This window comes from Balaenoptera acutorostrata, chromosome 11 (genome assembly GCF_949987535.1).
Source record: "Balaenoptera acutorostrata chromosome 11, mBalAcu1.1, whole genome shotgun sequence".
Classification (NCBI taxonomy): domain Eukaryota; kingdom Metazoa; phylum Chordata; class Mammalia; order Artiodactyla; family Balaenopteridae; genus Balaenoptera; species Balaenoptera acutorostrata.
In genome coordinates this window covers 65,707,889-65,730,506 of record NC_080074.1, presented here as the reverse complement: position 1 = coordinate 65,730,506, position 22,618 = coordinate 65,707,889, and the positions used below count along the sequence as shown (strand labels likewise).

General features: G+C 40.2%; 1 protein-coding gene and 2 pseudogenes across 2 annotated transcripts in view; 2 read left to right on the top strand and 1 right to left on the bottom strand.

Moving 5' to 3' along the window:
• SPATS2 (spermatogenesis associated serine rich 2) overlaps window positions 1–22,618 on the top strand; it is a 138,752-nt gene that overhangs the window by 16,141 nt on the left and 99,993 nt on the right. The gene's annotated exons all lie outside the window — the stretch shown is intronic.
• Window positions 4,150–4,580, top strand: LOC102998070 (cytochrome c-like; annotated as a pseudogene).
• Window positions 7,652–10,270, bottom strand: LOC103005546 (60S ribosomal protein L34-like; annotated as a pseudogene).

Sequence of the window (22,618 nt, the reverse complement as noted above, 5' to 3'; positions counted from 1 at the left end):
CTAAGAAATCTTTGTCCAACCCAAGGTTAAAAAGTTTTTCACTTCTGATTTCTTCTAGAAAACGTAATAGTTTTAGGTTTTACATTTAGATCTGCAATCCATTTTGAATTAATTTTTTTATATAATACCAAACTATGGATGAAAGTTCACTTTTTGCATATGGATATCCAATTTTTCAGTACCGTTTGTTGGAAGACTGAATTGCCTTTTATCTTTGTCAAAAATCAATTGTCTGTATATGTGTGGGAATGTTTCTGGACCCTCTGTTCTGTTCCACTGATCTTTGTGCAAGTACCACATGGTCTTTGATTACTATAGCTTTATAATACATCTTGAAATTAGGTAGTGTTCACCCTCCAACTTCTTTTTCAAAGTTGTTTTGGCCATTCTAGGACCTCTGCATCTTCATATAGATTTTAGAACTAGTTTGTCAGTTTCTACAAAAATGTCTGCTGGGATCTTGGTTGAAATTGCTTTAGCTCTATTAAATCAACCTGGAGAGAATTGACATTCTAACAATATCAAGTCTTCCAGCCCAATAACAAATATATGTGTGTATATATATCCATTTATTTAGGTCTTTAATTTCTCTCCACAATGCTGTGTAGTTTTCACTGTACAGATCTTTCACGTCTTTTGTCAGATTTATTCTTTTTTTTTAATTGTTGAGTCTTTTAAAAAAATTTTTGTTGGAGTATAGTTGATTTACAGTGTTGTGTCAGGTGTACAGCAAAGTGAATCAGTTATATATATACATATATCCACTCTTTTTTAGATTCTTTCTCATATAGGTCATTGCAGAGGATTGAGTATAGTTCCCTGTGCTATAAAGTAGGTCCTTATTAGTTATCTATTTTATGTATAGTAGTGTGTATATGTCAATCCCCATCTCCCAATTTATCCTCCTCCCCTTTCCCCCCTGGTACCCATAAGTTTTCTACATCTGTGACTCTATTTCTGTTTTGTAAATAAGTTCATTTGTACCATTTTTTTAGATTCTAAGTATAAGCGATATCATATGATATTTGTCTTTGACTTACTTCACTCAGTATGACAATCTTTAGGTTCATCCATGTTGCTGCAAATGGCATTATTTCGTTCTTTTTTATGGCTGAATAATATTCCATTGTATATATGTACCATATCTTCTTTATCCACTCCTCTGTCAATGGACGTGGTTGCTTCCATGTCTTGGCTATTGTAAATAGTGCTGCAATGACAGATTCATTCTTAAGGGTATTTTTTTTATACTATTGTGTTTTGTTTTTTGGGGTTTTTTTTTTTTTTTGGCTGCACCACGAAGCTTGTGGGATCTTAGTTCCCCAGCCAGGGATCAAACCCAGGCCCACAGCAGTGGAAGCGTGGAGTCCTAATCACTGGACCGCCAGGGAATTTCCTGTACTATTGTGTTTTTAGTTTCAGTTTCTGATTGTTTATTGCTAGTTTATAGAAATACAATTGATTTTTGTGTACTGATTTTGTGTTCTGCAACCTTCCTAAATTCACTTAATCTAGTATGGTTTTTTTGTAGATTTCATCAGACTTTTTCATACAAATAATTATGTCATCTATGAGTAAAGACAGTTTTACTTCTTTCTTTTCAGTCTGGATGCCTTTTAATTCTTTTTCTTGCCTGATTGTGCTGGTTGGAACCTCTAGTACAGTAGTAAAGAGAAGTAGTAAGAATAGATATCCTTGTCTTGTTTCTGATCTTAGGGGGAACCCTATCTTATTTTTAAACCTTCTTTTAAAATGTCTTTTTCAGGTTGTTATATTATTTCTTATTCTTGGGGTGCAGTCTCTGATGGCTGCATCAGCTGATTTCCTTGTGGGAGGTTTGTTTCTCTGTGTTTGTTTGTTTTTTCTTTTTCTTTTTTCTTTTTTGTTTTTTCTTTAAACACTGAACTTGGGAATTCCCTGGTGATCCAGTGGTTGGGGCTCCATGCTTTCACTGCTGGGGGCCCAGGTTTGATCCCTGGTTGAGGAACTAGGATCCCACAGGCCACATGGAGCAGCCAAAAAACAAAAAAAACACAAAAACCAAAAAAACTGAACTTAAGTCCTGTGTGTCTCAGATTGTGGAAGCATCTCTACTGTACAGTTTTTCATTTGCTTCTGTTGTGGTCCTATTTCATTCTTTAGTTCTGAACCTTATTTATGATGAAGTGTCAGATTGAGGTCCTTGTACCATACGTGTAGTGTGAATTTACACTTCACATCTGTGAATGATGCAGGCCTGGGACCCATTTTCCTCCAGGTAACCTTTTCCATCTCTCGGCGCAGGTGCAGTGCTTGCTGTTCTCTCAGTGAGCTGAGTGTTTCTATTTCCTTTTTCATGGATGGAGTAGTCCTTTGTGTTTCTTGAATTTATACCCAGTTCAACTTGTGGGCTTGGCACAGGGACTATGGCCTAGATTCCTTTGCAGTTCGTAGGCATTAAGACATCTGTCTGGTATAGATATTCCTGTGTATCATTTGGCTTCAGCTCTGGACTACTGTAATAGCCTTGTTTTTTTTGGCTGCGCCGCGCAACACGTGGGATCTTGTTCCCCGACCAGGGGTTGAACCTGCGCCCCCTGTGTTGAAAGCGCAGTGTCTTAACCACTGGGCCGCCAGTGAAGTCCCCTGTAATAGCCTTTTAAATGGGCCCCCCAGATTCCACTCTTATACCCCTAATAATCCATTCCCAACACAGTGATCATTTATTTGATTTAAATTTTAGTGCCTGTGTTGTCACCTTCCTTGGGTACCATTCCTACTCTCTGGTTACTCTGGCTTTTTATTTTCCCTAATGCTCTGGTCTCCCACTCATGTCAGGGCCTTGTACAAAGGCTCTTCCCTCTGCCTGGAATGCTCTTCACCACCACAACTCTTTTCCTTGCCATTGCCTCTTCATCTTTGGTTCTTATCTCAGATATCACTCTTGATTTCGGAAGTCTTTCCTGACCCCTCAGATTGGTTCAGGTTTTCCTGTCCTTGTGTATCTCATAGCTTTATTTTAATGGCATTTATCACAGTTTCTCTCAGATATAAACTGTCTGAGGGTAAGGACTTTGTCTTGCTCATCACTGTATTTCCAGCACTGACAAGAGTGCTTATACAGGTAGATACACAAAAAATATTGTTAAATGGATGAATATATTCACTGAGTAATTTCCTCCATTAGACTGTAAGCTTCGAGAGGGTAGGACATTTTATTTTGTTCACTAGAGTATTTCCCAGTGCCTATAGAATCTGCGATATTATAGGTGCTCAGTAAACATTTGGTGACTGACGAATTGAATGAATGAATGAATGAATGAGTGAAAAAAGTAGTTTTAAATAAGGGTGGAGGCCAGAGTAGGGTCATTTAATAAAGAATTTTATTTGCAATGCTGAGAAGCTTAAATTTTAGACTCCTTGGGGAATTTTAAGCAGGAGAGTGACATGTGCAGGCTTACATTCAATCTAGAAGGATCCCTTCAGCAATTATGTGGAGGATAGTTGGAACATTATAAAGCTATTGTTGTAATATAGGAAAGAGATCAAGCCCTGATATAAGGTAGCTGGAATAGAGAAGACAAATTCAAGGAAATTTAGAAATACTGTATGTTAGATTAAGATAATGACTGGATTAAGGTAGGGGAAGAAGGGGAAGAATCTAGCATCACTTCCTGAGTTTCTTATTTGGGAGACCACCTAGAGTAGGCACTCTAAGAAGAAGGGCAGGTTTGGGAGTGGATGAATTTAATTGAGACATGTTAATTTTTTTTTAACATGGGAAATCTGGATAATTTTATTGATTTTTGGTAGTTTTAGCTGGATTATGGATATTCTTTTTTTTCCCCCTCACACATACTTAGTCCTTTATATGTAAATGTACAAAACCTACCACCCCTTGTTTTTTAAGAAACTGATTTGAGTTAAGCAGTTCTTTTACTAGGGACATGTTCCATTTGAGTTTCCTATGGGATATCCAGGTGGAGATGTACATAGGTCATATGGAGCTCAGTTGAGAAGGTCTGTTTCTGTACTATTCCTTATAATTTCAGTTAAAACAACCTGATGGGCACCAACACCCATACATAGGCGCGGACTGGCGTGTCCTTGGGTTTAGAGAGCGGGACGTTCGGCTTGCGAGAGGGAACCTCTTAGTCGTGTATGGAGAAAGAACGATTTAAAAATGGGTGATGTTGAGAAGGGCAAGAAGATTTTTGTTCAGAAGTGTGCCCATTGCCATACTGTGGAAAAGGGAGGCAAGCACAAGACTGGGCCAAATCTCCATGGTCTGTTTGGGTGAAAGACAGGTCAGCCTGTCGGATTCTCTTACACTGATGCCAACAAGAACAAAGGCATCACCGGGGGAGAGGAGACGCTGATGGAGTGTTTGGAGAATCCCAAGAAGTACATCCCTGGAACAAAAATGATCTTCGCTGGCATTAAGAAGAAGGGAGAAAGGGCAGACTTGATAGCTTATCTCAAAAAAGCTACTAATGCGTAATCGTTGGCCACTGCCTTATTTATTATGAAACAAATGTCTCATGACTTTTTATGTGTACCATATTTAAATTGATCTCATACACTAGAATTCAGATCATGAATGGCTGGTGTAATATTTCTGTCCTGATTTAAATAACATTGGCTTGTGGCTAAATGAATATGGTCAGCTTTTTGAATTTTGATAGTAATTCTGGTTCAACAAGTACTATCACTGTTTTCCCTTTCTAAAGAGATGATTAAACGTGAGTAAGGAAATGTTAAACTTTTCAGGGATATGGTGAATGCCTTCTCAAACCCTATAGGAGATTGGTTTTATATTTAGATTTCTATAACTGATTATATTAATATATTTAAATATTGAGACGCTCCCTTCACTGTCTCATAGAACAGCAAGAGTCACCTGTGTTTCAAGCTGTGTTCATTTGCCTGTTAAAGCAAGGGCTGAAGATACAATGACAATGTCCACTTTATCTTTTTGGTCTTAACTATGCCAATTTAATTAAAATTCTCTATCTAAAAAAACAAAACCAAACCAACCTGATGATTTTGACTTTTTCTTTTTTTTTTAATAGTTTTTTTTTTTTTTTGGCCACAAGGCATGTGGGATCTTAGTTCCCTGATCAGGGATCAGGGATCAAACCTGTGCCCCTTGCAGTGGGGGGCACAGAGTCCTAACCACTGGACTGCCAGGGAATTCCCTACTTTTTCTGTCAGGCAGTTTCAGCATGCTTTGTCTCCCATCCTTGCAAAGCTGTAGTAGATTTTTCTTCCCTTTGTTTTTGTCCTTCTTCTTTTTTGGCCCTTGACAGGTAAACTTAAGGGATTGCTGACATCTGACCCCTGCATTTTTCCCATGTCCACGTACATTTTCCTCTCTCCTCTCTTTTTCTCAAAGATCATTTAATTTTTTTCCTTTTAGTTAGGTTTTAGGGTTTTTTTTCTTTTTTTCTTTTAAATTTATTTATTTATTTATTTTTGGCTGTGTTGGGTCTTCGTTACTGCACGCGGTCTTTCTCTAGTTGCGGCGAGCAGGGGCTACTCCTAGTTGCGGTGCGCGGGCTTCTCATTGCGGTGGCTTCTCTTGTTGAGGAGCATGGGCTCTAGGCGCACAGGCTTCAGTAGTTGTGGCACGTGGGCTCAGTAGTTGTGGCTTGCGGGCTCTAGAGCTCAGGCTCAGTAGTTGTGGCGCAGGCTTAGTTGCTCCGCGGCATGTGGCATCTTCCCGGGCCCGGACTCGAATCTGTGTCCCCTGCAGTGGCAGGCGGATTCTTAACCACTGCACCACCACGGAAGCCCTAGGGTTCATTTCTATCAAAGTTATATGTACACATAGTTTGTAGAATTGAATAGTTCTGTAAAGTTTGTTTTAAAAAAAAATACCTTTTCCCCTTTATTTCCCTTCAGAGGCACTTTTAGAGCTTTTTTTTAGTTAATACTTTTTGGTATTTATCTCCATTTCCCTAAATAATATGCTTATATTGCTATTTTGGTACCATCAGTTGTAAGATACACCATTATTTTATGTACTACTAAAAAAGAGAAGTAGGCCCAAGATGGGTAATGTGTAAGAGGCCCTGCTTAAAGCTGGGAAACTACATGAGAATGTAAATGAGAAGAAACTCACCACACAGGAAGGGACAGCAAGGGAGCTCGCATGTCTCAACCCTGGCGTTGTGTAGGAGGGGTAAAAACTTTCTTTGGAATTTGAACTAGTTTTCAGTTTGAATTCACACTACCTATGTTGTACCAAAAACTCAAGCAGAGATTTTTAATTAGAGATTGTTTGAGGTTGGTAGTGTCTTAGGCACTTAGAAGAAACAAATAACAGTTGTCATCAGTTGTGTCTGGATTTCAGAGATGTTAAGATATGAAGAAAAAAAAAAGGCATCTTAGAATCAGTGAAATATGGTTCCAGAAATATGTGCCAGACACTGTTCTTTCTTTTTCTAGGAGTTTTGCTGTCCTGGAGAGCAGAGAAATGGATACATAGCTGGAGGGGAAACGAGTTAAGAGTTGTCTTTTGAAATGGGAGAAATCATTATACACCTGAAACTAATATAATGTTATCTGTCAATTATACCTCAATAAAAAACTAAAAATAAAATGGGAGAAGTAAGAATGTGTTAATACAATGCCAGTAGAGAAGATCCAGTAGAGAGGGAAACAGTGCTGATGCGGAGTGAGAATGAGGAATGACTGGGCAGTAGGGTTCGGGATCTGGTATCCAAGTGGAGGCGTTGGCTTTAGACAGGAGCAGTCAGTTCATTCACAGTAAATAACAGGAGGAAGAAAAGGCAAATGGGAACCGGTGGTGGTAGTGGTGGAGATTGCATCCTATTTCACTGAGAAAATGGAATGAAGGGCAGCAGCTGGAAGTGAAGATGGAGAGGTGTTGATGGCTTGAAGAGGAAGGAAATGACATGAAATGGACCTATAGGGGGGTGTGGGAGAATGAATGGATAAGGCAAAAGTTGTAGGATTGTCATGCTGAGCTATGAGACCATTTAAAGTCAGCAACTGTGAATTTTAAGTGAGACTGTTTGGTATAGGTGTGTTTGTTTTCATCTTTTTCTTTTCAAAGCCATGTTTGGTTGCTTGTTGCAGGCGTAGAGTAGAGAGACAGTTGTATTTTTTACCATGTTATTAGGGAAAAATTTAAATATACAAAAGAAATAGAGCCCTCATGTACTCATCACACAGCTTCAACACATATTAACTCATGGCCAATCTTTTTTTTTTTTTTTTAAAGTCTTTATTGAATTTGTTACAGTATTGCTTCGGGTTTTTTTTATGTTTTAGTTTTTTAGCTGCGAGGTATGTGGGGTCTTAGCTCCCCGACCAGGGGTCGAACCCTCACCCCCTGCATTGGAAAGGGGAAGTCTTAACCACTGGACCACCAGGGAAGTCCCCCAATCTTGGTTTATCTGTTGTCTTACCCACTTCCATCCTTCCCTATTATTTTGAAGCAGTCCCAGACATCATATTTTATGCATAAATATTTCATATTGTATCTCTAAAAAATACGGACACCTGCAAAAAAAATACCATTACCACACCAAAAAATTTTACAATTCCTTAATATCAAATATCCTATCAGTTTTCAAATTTTCAATTGTCTCTCTCTCACTCTCTTTTGGCTTTTGATTTTTTTAAATTATTACTCAAAAAAGCTTCATTTTAAAAGTTTAGTTTTCTGACTCTATGTTTCTGCCTTTAACACTTTCAGAACGATTTTCTGCTCCTCAATAAGAAAAATACACTTGATCCTGCCATGGACACATTTAGTACACATGAACCACAGTAGGCCCTGCTGACATGATTTTTCATTTTAGACAACCTCATAAGAACTTTAGGTCTCACAGCACAAACTCCTAGAAGTCGGCCTGGGTACACGCCACATGTGGACTTTGGTGCTTTCCCAACCTTCTTGGTTTGAAGGTAAACAATTCTATTTCCAGGAGTTTGGGGCAGCCTAGTTTTGTCAGAGGCTGTATTGTAGGATAGTCTACAGCGGTATGTCAAATGCTGGACCACTCTGAATGCCTCTAGATACCGTCCCTGGAAGAGGAAAAAGAAAGCTCTTGTGAGTTCAAAAGTCAGATATGACGCCACTTGTCTCTTGAATGTCCTAAAGGGTTTAGTTGTTTGACAGGGAATTATATTTAACAAGGGTAGGTGTTTTGCCAGGCAAGTATGATAAAGTGTGGGAGGGTGCAAAAGTCTGAGGTGCAGGAAAGGGAGTGATTGTAATGATGGACCTTGAGCTCTAAGCTAAGGTAGGAACTGAGGACAGGAGAGGGGGTGGGATCAATTGCTTGTAAGTTCTGTTGAGGTCAAAATGTTCTTGGAGTTGGGCTGCTAGAAGGAGCAGTCTGCAAAGATGGGAAGTGGTGATTGGAGAGCGGGATGCAGATGAAGTGGAGATCATGGAAAGACTGTAGTTATCATATTGACAAGTTCTAGGATATTGACTAAGGGAGTGAGTGGCTAAAGTAGGGTAGAGGACAAGATCATTGCATGTGAGGAAGTCAAGGAACTGAGAGGTCAGAGTATCACAAGAGTCATCTAGGTGAACATTTGAAATCACCTGGAGTTATGACAGACCAATGAGGTAGGAACTAAAAGCTTTGAGGCTTGAGAAGAAGTGACCCAGCTTATTCGGATAGATGTAGCAGAGGGGTGGGGAGGTGGAGGTATCGTCTGACAGGGGCTTTTTTTAGGAAGGAAGAAAGGGGAATAACCTGGAAGCAGAAAGAAGGTACAAGGTGAGTACCTCCTTCTTCTACCCCCAGGCCCAGTAGTATAACGGGTGTGGGAGAGAAAACAACCACAGATAGGACTGTAGAGAGAGCAGTGGCCTCAGCAGTTAGATTTCAATTAGAGCAAAGAGGTGAAAGGACCATTCAGACAAGAGGTTGAAGATATAGGGGATTTTGCTGATGAGTTCCAGAGGATATGATGGAAGGATTTCAGGAATTGAGGGACGAGTGGGAGAGGGGGGTGGTTCATGAAAGATGATGTACTCAGCCATTTGGGGATGAGAGTTGGAGGATTTGGAATGACTCCAAAGTCCTCGGATTCTTGTAGTGAGTGATATAAGTAGGGTTAGAGATCATAATGAGATTAGTCTTGATGTTTCAAGGCAAATTGTAGTATAAGTAGATGCAGGATAGAGGTATGGGAAGAAGCTGCAGAGTAAAGGGGTTCCTTGACTACTGGTGCTGGTGTAGAGGCTGGGGGGAATGCAGAGCTGGAGCTCTGTTACTTGCTTTCTACTCCTGGGGCCATAGTGATCTCCAGTAAAAAGCTGTTAATCCATCTCTTCAAAAACTAGAATTCCCTGTTCTATTTCCTGTTGTTTACCTTCCCTGCTTCTATTTTCTCCCCTTTCTTACTGAAAAGTAGAATATTTGGATGTTTTCAGTACCCTATTCTTAAATATCCTACATATCCTGGAAACTGGTAAGTGACACTGTTACTAGCTTGCTGGGGAAATGACAGCACGATTACAGTAAGGAAGTGGGGAGGTGTAGCTTTAGAGTTGGAAAAGGAAGGGAGGGAAGAGGTTTCAGGCAGAATTAGCTTTCAGTTCCTTCAGTCGGGCCAAGGAAACAGAGGAGTTAGAAGAGGGAAAGAGTTTGACCTGTGTCCTGGGAGGAGAGAGGAAAGTACTGTTTGGAAGGAGAGAACAGATCCTGTCAGTACCCAAGGATCTGTGTCCTGACAGGTTCCTGAAAGAGCTGTTGCTGGACAGGAGACTCAACTATTGCTGGATTCACTCATTTCAGTGGATATTTCCTAGCATCTACTATGTGCCAGGCACTGAATTAGATGCTTGGGAGATCATGTGGAACAAGTAGACAGGTTCCTCCTTACCTGGATTTACAGTCTAGCAGGAAAGACAGTTAAACAGAGATTACAGTTTAATGTGAAAGCTCTGATATAAGTAGTGAGGGCTTTTTGGAAGCCTGTAGAAAAAGCACTGGATCAGTCTCAGATGGGGGTAAGGAGGGGAAGAATGCAGGTTCTTGAGTTAGTGACATCTGATCAGAGACCTGAAAGATGAGTGGGAATTAGCCAGGCAAAGAGAATAGGGAGGAAAGTTACGTGTCCAGTTACATGTTTGCCTCTGCAACTTCCAAACCTTATCTTAGCCAGGGGAACAGGGCACAGAATAAGCTATTCTGATCACTGTCTTTATCCCCAATATTCCTGTACAGCAGGGGTTGGCAAACTGCTGCTCACAGGCCTGGCCTGCCGCCTGTTTTTGAATGGTCGGCAGGCTAAGCATAGTTAGCAGCTCAAACTGTAAGCCAAGAATGGCGGCAAAATTCAAACCCAGATCTCTTAATCCCAAGTCTGTTTTCATTCCACTGATCACAGTGTATTATAATTAGTTGTTTATGTTTTTATCTCTCAAGAAGAGACTTGAGCTTGAACGATGGCTTGCTTTTTCTTATATCTACCATATCTTATATCTACCATTACTTGGCGAGTCCCAAGTAATGTTTATTAAATGACTTTCATGTGTGTAATTTTATCTGCTCCCTAACAAATCCTGTGAGAATAACACATACATAAAATCTTCAAATAAATTATGTTTACTCTTTTACATACCATTTCTTCCATTTTTGTTAGCAATATTTTAAAAATATGTCATTTAAAACGTTAATAACATTAAATATCGCTAAAGATAATTAGAAATATTTTGTGCTATAACAAACACTTTCAGGAATTGCTGACTTAATGACATATATGTACAGCTGTTTGTTCTTAGAGTAAATGTACGCGACCTTCCGTATCTGTGGGTTCTGCATGGATGGATTCAACCAACTGTAGGTTGAAAATATTAAAAATAAAATTCCAGAAAGTTCCAAAAAGCATAACTTGAATTTGCCACGGGCTGGCAACTATTTACATAGTATTTACACTCTGTTTACAATTAATTTACATAGCATTTTCATTGTATTAGATATTAAAAATAATCTAGAGATGATTTAAAGTATCCAGGAGGATGTGCGTAGGTTATATGCAAATACTGTGACGTTTTATATAAGGGACTTGAGTATCCAAGGATTTTGTTATCTGCAGGGGTCCTGGAACCAATCCCCTGAGTGGATACTGAGGGACGACTAATCTCGGAATGCTGGATATTTCTAGTTTTCGTCAGCATTTTATAATTTCTATGTATTCCTTTGTCAGCTGTCAGTTTTAGCTGCTGTCTTCCACCCCCTGGCACCACCATTTAAAATTTGCTGCTTCTATCATTTATGAATTCAGAAACTAGAAATCTACTCTTATTAAAACTGTGTATAAAGTAAGTAGTCTTGGGGATAATACCTGTGAGTAAAGTGAAAATGAGGTTTCACTGTTTTAAAAAATTTATTTATTTGTTTGTTTATTTATTTATGGCTGCACTGGCTCCTTGTTGCTGCACTCAGGCTTTCTCTAGTTGTGGCGAGCAGGGCTACTTCGTTGCGGCGCACGGGCTTCTCATTGCAGTTGCTTCTCTTGTTGCGGAGCGCGGGCTCTAGGCGCGCGGGCTTCAGTAGTTGTGGCTTGTGGGCTCTAGAGCGCAGGCTCAGTAGTTGTGGCTCACGGGCTTAGTTGCTCTGCAGCGTGTGGGATCTTCCTGGACCAACCTGTGTCCCCTGAATTGGCAGGCGGATTCTTAACCCCTGCGCCACCAGGGAAGTCCAGGGGTTTTATCTTAAGGATTTTATAACCCAGTTGGAGAGATCAGATGTACTGGGAATAATCATAATGTAAAAGTATATTAACTCCAAACTTGTATATCTCATTGCCCACCTAACATCTCTATGTGGTGTCTGTTACGCATCTCGAACTTAATATGCTTCCCTCAAGATTTTTCCCACAGTCGTCCCCATAACAGGAAATAAAGACTCTCCTTCTGGTTACTCGAGCCTTAAACCTAGTTGATGCTTTTCTGTCTGTAACATTTCACATCTAATCTAGTTTTACCTTTAGGATACATGCTGAAGCTGATCACCGTTTCTACTGCTACCACCAAGATTCAAACTGCTGTTCTCTCTTTCCTGGATTATTGCATTAGCCTTCTGACTGATTTCTCTACTTCTGCCCTTATCTCTGTACAGTCTGTTCCCAGCAGACATCCAGAACAATCCCCTAAAAAGTAAGTCAAGTCGGGTTGTCACTCCTTTGCTCAAAGCCTTCCAGGGGCTTTCCATCTCAGAGTAAAAAACAAAGTTCTGACAGTGGCCTTAAAAGATTGTACGGAACCTGGCCTCAGTTTACCTCTCTGGCCTAATTTCCTATGACTCTTTCCTCTGCTCATATCCCTGTAGCCACAGTGACATCCTTGCTGGTTTTTTTAAGATGCCAGTTTGTTTCTTCTTCAGAGCCTTTATACTTGCCATTACCTCTCCCTGAAATGCTTTTTCTATGGAGGTAGCATGGCTTTTCCTCTTCCTTTAGGTGTTGGACTCAGATGTCATCTTATCAGTGAAGCCCTGAGTGTCTTTACCCCCTTGATCCTGCTTTTACTTTTCTCCATAGCACTTATTAGCATCTGACAGGCTGTGTGTATGCAGGTGTATTTTAAGTAATTAATTAGTTAAAAAATTTTAACTTTACTTAAAAAAATTTGTTTCACTGCTGTCTCCCCATAGGCATAGAACAGGGGCTGGCAAGCTAAAAATGGCCTGCTGCCCGTTTTTGTAAGTAAAGTTTAATTAGAACATAGCCATGCACATTCATTATCGTATTGTCTGTGGCTGCTTTCACACTACAACAGCCGAGTTGAGTGTTGCAACAGAGACTGTAAGGCCTGTAGAGCCTAAAATATTTGCTGTCTGGCCCTTTACAGAAAAAGATTGCTGACCCCTGGGCTAGAACAGTGTCTGGTACCTAGTGGGTGATTGAATGGACATAATGTAAGTGCTCATTGGCAGGGTACAGACTGTACATTGCTACTGAGGATATAGATTAATATTTCAAAAGTTGTTATTAGACTTTAATAATTTGGGAATATGTCAATCATCATAATTTGTTCTAGCTGAAGTCCTTGAATTTATCATGCTCATTACTACCTGATAGCAGAGATGTGCCAACTTTTTGAAGGCTACACCAAATTTGGAGTGATAGTGTTCCAAAGGCACAAGGTCCTTTTATTTTTAAAGTTTTAATTTTTTTTGCTACACCACTCGGCTTGCGAGATCTTATTTCCTCGACCAGGGGTTGAACCTGGGCCCTCGGCAGTGAAAGCTCGGAGTCCTAACCACTGGACCTCCAGGGAATTCCCCAAGGTCCTCTTAAATGTAACCTTTTATAACAGTGCTATGGAAAGGACTCTAAATAATGAGTAGGTGGTAGTGTTGGTTGCATGCTGTGAAAAACATGGACTTAAATAAATGGATGTAGCTTTCAGTCATTTATGCTAAAGGATGGGCATATGGAATAGATAATAATAATAATATTTGACTTTGGAATACATTTTTGGATTGCAGATGGATTAACCTGATTATTCCAGGTACTTCTAATAGTGTTTTAAGTAGCATAATAAAATCAAACTGGAATAACACCAATTCAGAAGAATCTGGAAAATTGTATTGCTTCTGGCATCCTGTCTTTGTCCAAATCTTACCTTTCTAAAAGCTGCATCCAGGGGATAAATAATATCAGTCACACAAAGCACCTGTGTGGAGAGGTGGAGAAGATTTTAGAAGTGTTTTGTTTTAAAAGGCCTTTACTGGAACTGATCTCAGTGTAGAGGAGGAGTCTTAAATCTCCTGCTTAGTGGACTATAATACTGTATGCTGAAAAAGCTAAGTTAAAAACGATGAAGAATTATAGGGTCAGGGCTGGAAGAAACTTTTTTAAAAAATATTTATTTATTTATTTGGCTGTGTCAGGTCTTAGTTGTGGCACGCGAGCTTCTCTCTAGTTGTGGCGCGTGGGCTCTAGAGCCCGCAGGCTCAGTAGTTGCAGCGCATGGCCTTGGTTTCCCTGCGGCATGTGGGATCCTAGTTCTCTGACCAGGGATCGAACCCACGTCCCCTGCATTGGAAGGCGGATTCTTAACCACTGGACCACCAGGGAAGTCCTAGAGCTGGAAGAAACTTTGTCCAGTAAATATCTGAATGTGCCCTAGCCACTTTGTTAGACACAGATACAGAGGTGAGTTAAGACAGTCACTGGCCTTATGAGACTTACTATCTAATCCTCATCCCCAGTCCGCACCTCACCTTATTTTATGTTGTGTGATGGAAACTAAAACTTGAGAGATCCAGCACCTTGCCAAAGGTTATGTAGCTCATTACTGATAGAATGGAACTAGAATGCATATTTCTTAAATGGGGAATAAAAGCAAAATATTCATTTATGCAGAGTTTCGAGTGCTTACTAATGTGCTTATCCCTGTACTAGATGCTGAGGGATCCAGTGGTAAATATAATGGCCCCATCTCTTTGATGTAGAGCTTAAAGGAGATTTTTTTGGGGAAACCAGAATTTTTCCCATTATATTGCATTATACTGTTTACAGTCTTTTATCTCATGGAAAGGTTAGGGGCTCTCAGAAATTCATTCTTTAATGTGACTTAGTTGAATGAGTTTAGTGTTTTTCTGACACCTGAAGTCAGTTTTATTGAGGGGCTTTTGAATGAGAAAGGAAGAATTAGGTAGTTGTGGACTCTCTGTGGAAGAATGACCTTTACTTATTTCACAATTTGTATAGAGCCTAAACTTCTGCCCTGTGAGCAAGAGAGAATCTTTCTTCTCCCTTTGTATTAGGTGACTTTCTGCTATCAGGACCCAGAACCCAGACTGATATTTAAAATCAGACATATTATGGGTTAAATAGACTTTTGCACACTGACCTTCCCTTTCCTTTTAGTTACCCGAACTTGGGTATATGTAATGTATATGCTGGGTATGTATATACTTGGGGGTATATGTATTACCCAATGTTCAAAGAATCATATCTAAAGCAGAACATATGTTTTATTCTTTAAAATTTCTTCTCAAAGTGATTATATTTGATTTTTTCTTCTCAATGCTTGCTTGCTAAAAAAAACAAACAAACAAACAAACATGTGACAGTCTAGGAAAGAGTGAAAAAAGGTGAATTAAACTGCTGCTAAATAATTTAGGATGTTTTAGTTATTTGTTTTCATAGAGGATTAAGGCTTTTTTTCCTTAAAATGTCTAGTTGCAAGTGTTTATACAATAGAGAAAGTAATTACATTTTCAGAGTAAGTTATCTTGACCTCAGGCCTCTACTCTTCCTATTCCAGAGTACCTTCTGCCATTCTGCTGGGTCCAATTAGTTCTTGGCTCAGCTGTTATAGTTTCTCTACAGAAGTTGAGCTTAACCATGTTTATAATCTGTGAACATTATATTCCATTGTTTCTTTTAAGAGCTAGAACATTAAATTCCCTGCCAGTGATCTAAAACATATTGAATTGTATATCTTCAAATGCAAAAGATTTATTTTCTCTGAACTTAGATCATGGCATTTAACAATGAAGAGACCTTAGAAATAGTGGTTATTATATATTAGTGACGATTATTCTAGTTCTGCTGCAGGTATGACCACTTTTTAAAACACTACATATTAGTGTTATGTTGCAGAGGAGGTAGTATGACTACCAGTCTCAAATTACTTAATTATTAAAAAACATTTGTAAAATAAGTGAAATAATATGCTAAGAAGCAGCAAACCATTGAGTGTGTGTGTGTGTGTGTGTGTGTGTGTAAATATAGGTGCTTTCAAGTAACATTTAAAGTTAGACTGACATACAGTTTGAAACATAATACTTGTCACATTGTAATTGTATACATTTAAATCAGCCATGAAAATATTTTTTACCGTGGTCAAATCAAATATTTCTACTGTGGGAAGAAGAAGGAGTTGGGGAGAGCATAAAGATGCTGTTTTATGTTATTTGGTTGGTAATATAGAAAGGCAGGCTAAGTTTCACCTCCTAACATTTCAGGCTAGGGTCTCCAGGCATGTTGTTGCAGTTATCTATTGCTAAGGAACAAAACCACTCCAAATTTGGCATAAAACTCTTATGGTTCTGGGTGTTGACTGGGCTCAGCTAAGTGATTGTTGCATGAGTCCTCTTATGTACTGGTAGTTAGATGGGCCTGGGGTTATTTCGGAGGCTTCCTACCAGACTCACATGCATGGCACTTGAGCAGGGAAGTCCAAATAGGTAGAAGCTGGAATAGTTGGGGATCCTTGGTATCTCTCCCTATTTCTGTGTAGTCTTTCCAGCATAGGGGCTTCATGGTAGCCAGACTTCTTACCTGGAGGCTTAGGGCTCTAAAAGTACTTGTTCGGAGTAAGAGAGCCAGAAGGGAACTATATTGTCTTTTATGAGCTAAATTCAGAATCAGTGTCAATTTCCACTGCATTGTATTCATTAGAAGCAAGTCACTGGGGCTTCCCTGGTGGCGCAGTGGTTGAGAATCCGCCTGCCAATGCAGGGGACACAGGTTCGATCCCTGGTCCGGGAAGATCCCACATGCCACCGAGCAACTAAGCCTATGCGCCACAACTACTGAGCCTGTGCTTTAGAGCCTGTGAGCCACAACTACTGAGCCCGCGCGTCGCAGCTACTGAAGCCCGTGCATCTAGAGCCCGTGCTCCGCAGTGAGAAGCCACCGCAATGAGAAGCCCGCGCACTGCAACGAAGAGTAGCCCCCGCTCGCCGCAACTAGAGAAAGCCTGCGCGCAGCAGTGGAAGACCCAACACAGCCAAAAATAAATAAATAAAATAAATAAATTTATTTAAAAAAAGAAAAAGAAAAAGAAGCAAGTCACTAAGGCCGATCCATATTCAAAGGGAAGGGAATTAGACTCCACCTCTTGCTGGGAGGAGTGTCAAGAATATGCAGACTTATTTCAAAGCCACTTTAGTCTTCTCTCTGGCTACAAATTACAGTATTTATCTTCCTCCACATGCAAAACACAAGCACTCCTTCTCAAAGCCTCCAAAGTCTTATCTAGTACAGCATCAGGCTCAGGCTAGAGATCCAGGATCTTGTCATCTAAATCAGATCCAGGTGCAGATAAGGCTATTTGGATATATTAGTTCCTTGGGTATAGCTCCTTGAGTACCCTTGCCTTCACTTTGAAGACCTGTGGACTAAAGAATCACCTTATCTTTCTCCATACCCAGCCCACCCAATATGCAATAATGGATGGGCCTAAGATAACAACTGTAGACACTCCTGTTCAAAAATAAAGAAAAAATGTAAGGAACACAATAGTCACTGGTCAGTACCAGTTCTGAAATCCAGCCAACATATTGCTAGTTTTGTGATTAGGATTCAGCCCCTACTGCCTAGGAACCGTCCTCTACAGCTCTTGGTTTTGCCCTTTGAATTATCATTCCTTTTCCATAAAATGTATTCTCTGTTTGCAGTAAGTAATTTTCCCAGCCTGTGTCCTGCCCACAGAGCTTTGGGCAGGGTGGGGTGGGGGTCCCAAAAGCCTTTTTTCATTTTGTACTGTCTCTGTCCTTTTTAGTCCAAGATGACAATGTTTCTGTACGTAAAATTCTCTGTGACTCTTACTGAGGGGTTCACTCTATTAGACAAAAGCCACATTTACACATTGATATAACCCCTTCTCTCCCTTAGGCTTTGTAAAGGAGAAAAAAGTTTTCCTTGACCCTCTTAGGGTCCCTGGCTGGATTTGAAAATTAAACTGGCAAAGGCTGATTAAGAGGAGAAAAGTATACAGATTTATCTGATATAAATTTTATGTGAAATGGGAGATGTAAATGAAGACTCAAAGAAATGTTTGAACCTGAGTATTTTTATGCTAGGTTTAATGAAGAGTGGACAGTGTGGAGAAAGATAGATCAAAGAGTGTGAAGTAAGTGTAGTAAACTGGGGGAAATTTAGCAAGGCCTGTTTGTTAGGATTCCTTTCCTTGTCCCTTTGTCTTTGGAGATACTGATGTTCCCTTCTTCCAGGTATAGGGAGGGCACCTCTTACATGAGGGTTTTATGACTTGCTTCAGGGGAGAAGGTGGGGGGAAGACCCCCACAGAGTGACCTTCCTGTTTCTGATCTTTTCTCAAGATTCTTCAGCTTAAAATATTCAATATGCTAGAGTGCCATATTTTGGGGTAGCATGTCCTGAACCCTGTCAGCTTCCTTTAAGCCTTTTGTGGGACAACACCTTTAATATTCTTAGAAAGCCTTATGTTTGAAAGCATCTGTGAGACTCTGCCTTAAAATCTCTTTGGAGTCTTAACTAGGGGTAGGCAAACTATGGCCAGTGATCTGAGATTTGTTTTTACTTTTTTTTTTTTTTTGGCTGCGCTGCGCATCTCGCGGGATCTGGTTCCCTGACCAGGGATTGAACCCATGTCCCCTGCAGTGGAAGCGGGGAGCCCTAACCACTGGACAACCAGGGAATTCTCTGTTTTTACATTTTTATTTTTTTAAAAAATTTTATTTATTTATTTTTGGCTGCGTTGGGTCTTCGTTGCTGCGCGTGGGCTTTCTCCAGTTGCGGCGAGCGGGGGCCCCTCTTCACTGCGGTGCACAGGGTTCTCCCTGCGGTGGCTTCTTTTGTAGCGGAGCACAGGCTCCAGGCTCATGGGCTTCAGTAGTTGTGGCTCACGGGCTCCAGAGCGCAGGCTCAGCAGTTGTGGCGCACAGGCTTCGTTGCTCCGCGGCATGTGGAATCTTCCCAGACCAGGGCTTGAACCCGTGTCCCCTGCATTGGCAGGCGCATTCCCAACCACTGCGCCACCAGGGAAGCCCCTGTTTTTACATTTTTAAAGGGCTGTTAAAAAATAAAAGAAGAATGTTCAACAGAGACTGTGTATGGCCCTCAAAGCCTAAAATATTTATCTGGCCCTTTATGGGAAAAGTTTGCCAACCCTTGGTCTAAACAAAAATTTAATCTTTAGGCCATGTTTCCCTGACACTGCCTTGGATTTGATCTTTGCCCAGAGGGCATTTCTTAATTTGAGAAACGTTTGCTATATGGGGAGCCTGGGAATAAGAAACATTTATTTTTGGACCTAGCAAGTCCTGACTCCTTTATATGTCCTCTATATTCTGCTTGAAAATCATATAATTCCTTCTTTTTCTTATCTCTCTCTACCTGTACTTTGTGGCACACAGCTAGAAAAAGCAGTTGATACTTTTGACATTATGCCTGGAAATCTCTTTACCCAGATTCATCAGTTCATTAGTTATATTTTCTATTTTTCACATTACTGCAGGTGAAAGCTTTGCTAAACTTTCCACCATTATCTAATAAGATTCTCCTTTTCTATAGCTTCCAATAAGGCTTTCCTCACTTTCTTTTAAGCCGAGGATTAGCAACCTTTTTCTGTCAAGGGCCAGATCGTAAATATTTTAGGCTTTTTGGACCTTATGATCTTTAGCACACCTACTCAACTCTGCTGTCATAGTGAGAAAGCAGCCATAGACATAGACAGGATGTAAGCAAATGGGTGTTACTGTGTTCCAATAAAATTTTATTTACAAAAACAGGCAGCAGGTTGAATTTTGCCCATAGAATGTAGTTTGGTGATCCCTGTTTTAAGTCTTTGTTGACAGCTTCCTACCAGTGTCCTTAAGACCCTTCAGGCTTTCACTAACACTTTCAAGGCCCTTCTTGCTTTCTCCTGCCATCCAGTCCCAAAACTAAACATTTTAACTTTTTGTTATGGAAGTAACCCACTCCCTATACCAAAATCTGTTTTGGTTATCTTTTGCTGTGTTAACACACCATGCCAAAATTGAGTGATGTAAAACAACCCTCCTTTTATCTTTCATGATTCTGATGTTTGGGCTCAGCTAGGCAGTTCTTTCTCACGGTTTCTCATGAGGATGCAATCAGATGATAGCTGGGGCTGGAATCATCTAAAACGCTTCCTCACCAAAGTCGGTTACGCAGTTAGAGGCAGATGGTAGCTGAGCCTGGGGTCATCTCCAAGGATTCCTCATTCACAAGTCTGGTGGCAGAGCTCGGAAGACTGAAACAGCTGGCACCCCTCGGATGTCTCTAACCCTCTGAGGTCTTGTCCCATGGTTTCTCCAGAATCAGGGATATAGGGTGGCTGGATACCTTATATGGTAATTCAGGACTGCAAACTTGCCTGAACTGGGAAGGTGCCAGGCAGAGATTTTATCACCTTTTATGACCTAATTTCCGAGGTTGCTCAGTGTCACTTCTGCTTCATTCTCTTTGTGGGGAGGAGAATTGGACCTTACCTAATTTTTTTTTTTTTTTCTTTTGGCTGCACCATGTGGCTTGTGGGATCTTAGTTCCCCAACCAGGGATCAAAACCAGGCCCCCAGCAGTGGAAATGTGGAGTCCTAACCACTGGACCACCAGGGAATTCCCAGACTCTGTTTTTTTGATAGGAGTGAAATCAAAGAATTTGCAAAGATGTTTTAAAACACAAAATGCCCCACACATACACCTATCAAAAAATTTTGGAAGCTAGCATATAGTAGGTCACACTTTGTTAGGGCAGGCTTTCTCTTTCCTGTTCATGGGGGTGGTGGAAGTAGGAGATCACCTCCCATGATTTAATGTTGAAGAATGGATTTGTCAAGACCTGTGGAAGGAGACTTCACAGTAACAAATGCCTCTTTTCTTCAGTAGAGATAGGACATGGGAACTTTGGACTTGGCATTTTTTTCTCTCTCTCTTCTTTCTTCTGTATGAGAGTAGGTATAACGGTCCCTCCATCCCAAAAAGAGAAAACAAAAGGAACAAAGAAAGAAAGAAGAAAAACTCTCAAACTATTAAAAATTCTGCCACAGAGATTTGTTTGAATCGATGAGTAACGTTTTTCCAAGGGTTAAAGAGTATGTGTACCTGTTTGTCATTTACACTTTCAGTTGAATTTAATTAGTTTTCTTAAGGGATACCTTCAAGGGAGATTTTGAAAAGGGGGTAGGTGATAGAAGTAATTTTAAATTTGGGGGCTCTAGAGCAGGTGGTAAAGCAGGTTATAAGAAACTTTGAATAGCATTAGGGCATGGTCTTTAGAAGCACTCTACTGCCTGACCCCATCTGAAGAGACTTTGCTCACCTTAGCACAGTGATCTGGCTCTGGAGGTAAAATATTTGGAAAAGTTGGGGTACTGTATGATATATATTTGTAGAGGCTATTGTGTTATTTTTTTCCTTTTCTCTCTAGATGAAAAGAAGGTGGCAGTGAATACATTTTGCTTTATTGTTTATGGTCAACCAGGCAATGTGAATACTGCATTTTTGTGTTCTTCCCACTTTGTTTTCTTTTTCTTCCGGTGTTTCTTTTTTTACCTTGCTCTCTGGATTTGTACATCATGAGAAATTTACCCAAATTCTCTGATGATCTGAAAAAAGAAGATGGCTTAGTTAAAGAAATAGCTCCCTGCCATATTGCTCTTCCTACTCTGGGAAGAAGAAATGCCTGTATTTAATCATCTACCTTTTTTTTTTCCTTGGTATCCAGATCTATACATTGTTGAATTGGGGGTAGAGAGAAAAGCCTGTTAACTTTTTTTTTTTTTTTTTTTTTTCAATTTATGGCTGTGTTGGGTCTTCGTTTCTGTGCAAGGGCTTTCTCTAGTTGCGGCAAGTGGGGGCCACTCTTCATCACGGTGCGCGGGCCTCTCATTATCACGGCCCCTCTTGTTGCGGAGCACAGACTCCAGACGCGCAGGCTCAGTAATTGTGGCTCACGGGACCAGTTGCTCCGCGGCATGTGGGATCTTCCCAGACCAGGGCTCGAACCCGTGTCCCCTGCATTGGCAGGCAGATTCTCAACCACTGTGCCACCAGGGAAGCCCCCTGTTAACTTTTATCTTAAATGATTTGGTTATTTTTTTTACTTGGTATTTGAACAATACTCTTACGAAGCTTTAATAGAATCCTACAACACATGCTCGAGGTTTAAGAGCCGCGAGAAGAGTCAGAAAAGAAAGTTTTGGAATGAGTTACATTCCCAAGGAGGAGGACAATACGTACCTTATTTTGAATTACTGAAAATGGTGAAGACTTCTCACTATAGTTCTTTAACTTCAGTTGCAACTTGGAAGTGGTAACATCTCTTTTGGGGCGTGGCCTTCTGTACCTTTTCCAGTTGTTTTGTTTATCCGCATTCTCTTTACTTCTAATTGACACACGTTACCATCTGAAATGTTCCTGTTGGTTTGGAGGGAGTAGAGATGGGGAGAGAGAAGGAAGAGTTAACTTTTCATGCATTTTAATCGGCCAGTATTTACTTAACTAATTTCAACAGGATGAAAACTTATCTTTTCGAATATTTAATGCCTGATATGCTACATGCATTATCCATTCATATCAAGAATTATAGTAGCGTGGATTTATGAATGACATGGGCAGCAAATTATTTCCAATTTAAATTGCTCTGTTCATTTTTGGACAAAATAATTACTTGCTAGAGTAATATTTTTCTGGCATGTTACAAGCCATGAAAGTGGTTTGTAAGATGAGAATGAATGCTGAGTGTAAAGATTTTTGGTGCAACTTGATTTTACTCTTTCTTTCCTCAGAGTGTCTGGGGATTAGTTTGATCCTGAGTGAGGATAAAAGCTGCTTCCACAGAGACTACTGGTTTCAGAGCTGTTTTAAATTTGGGACTTGGAAGCCAGAAGATCTGAGC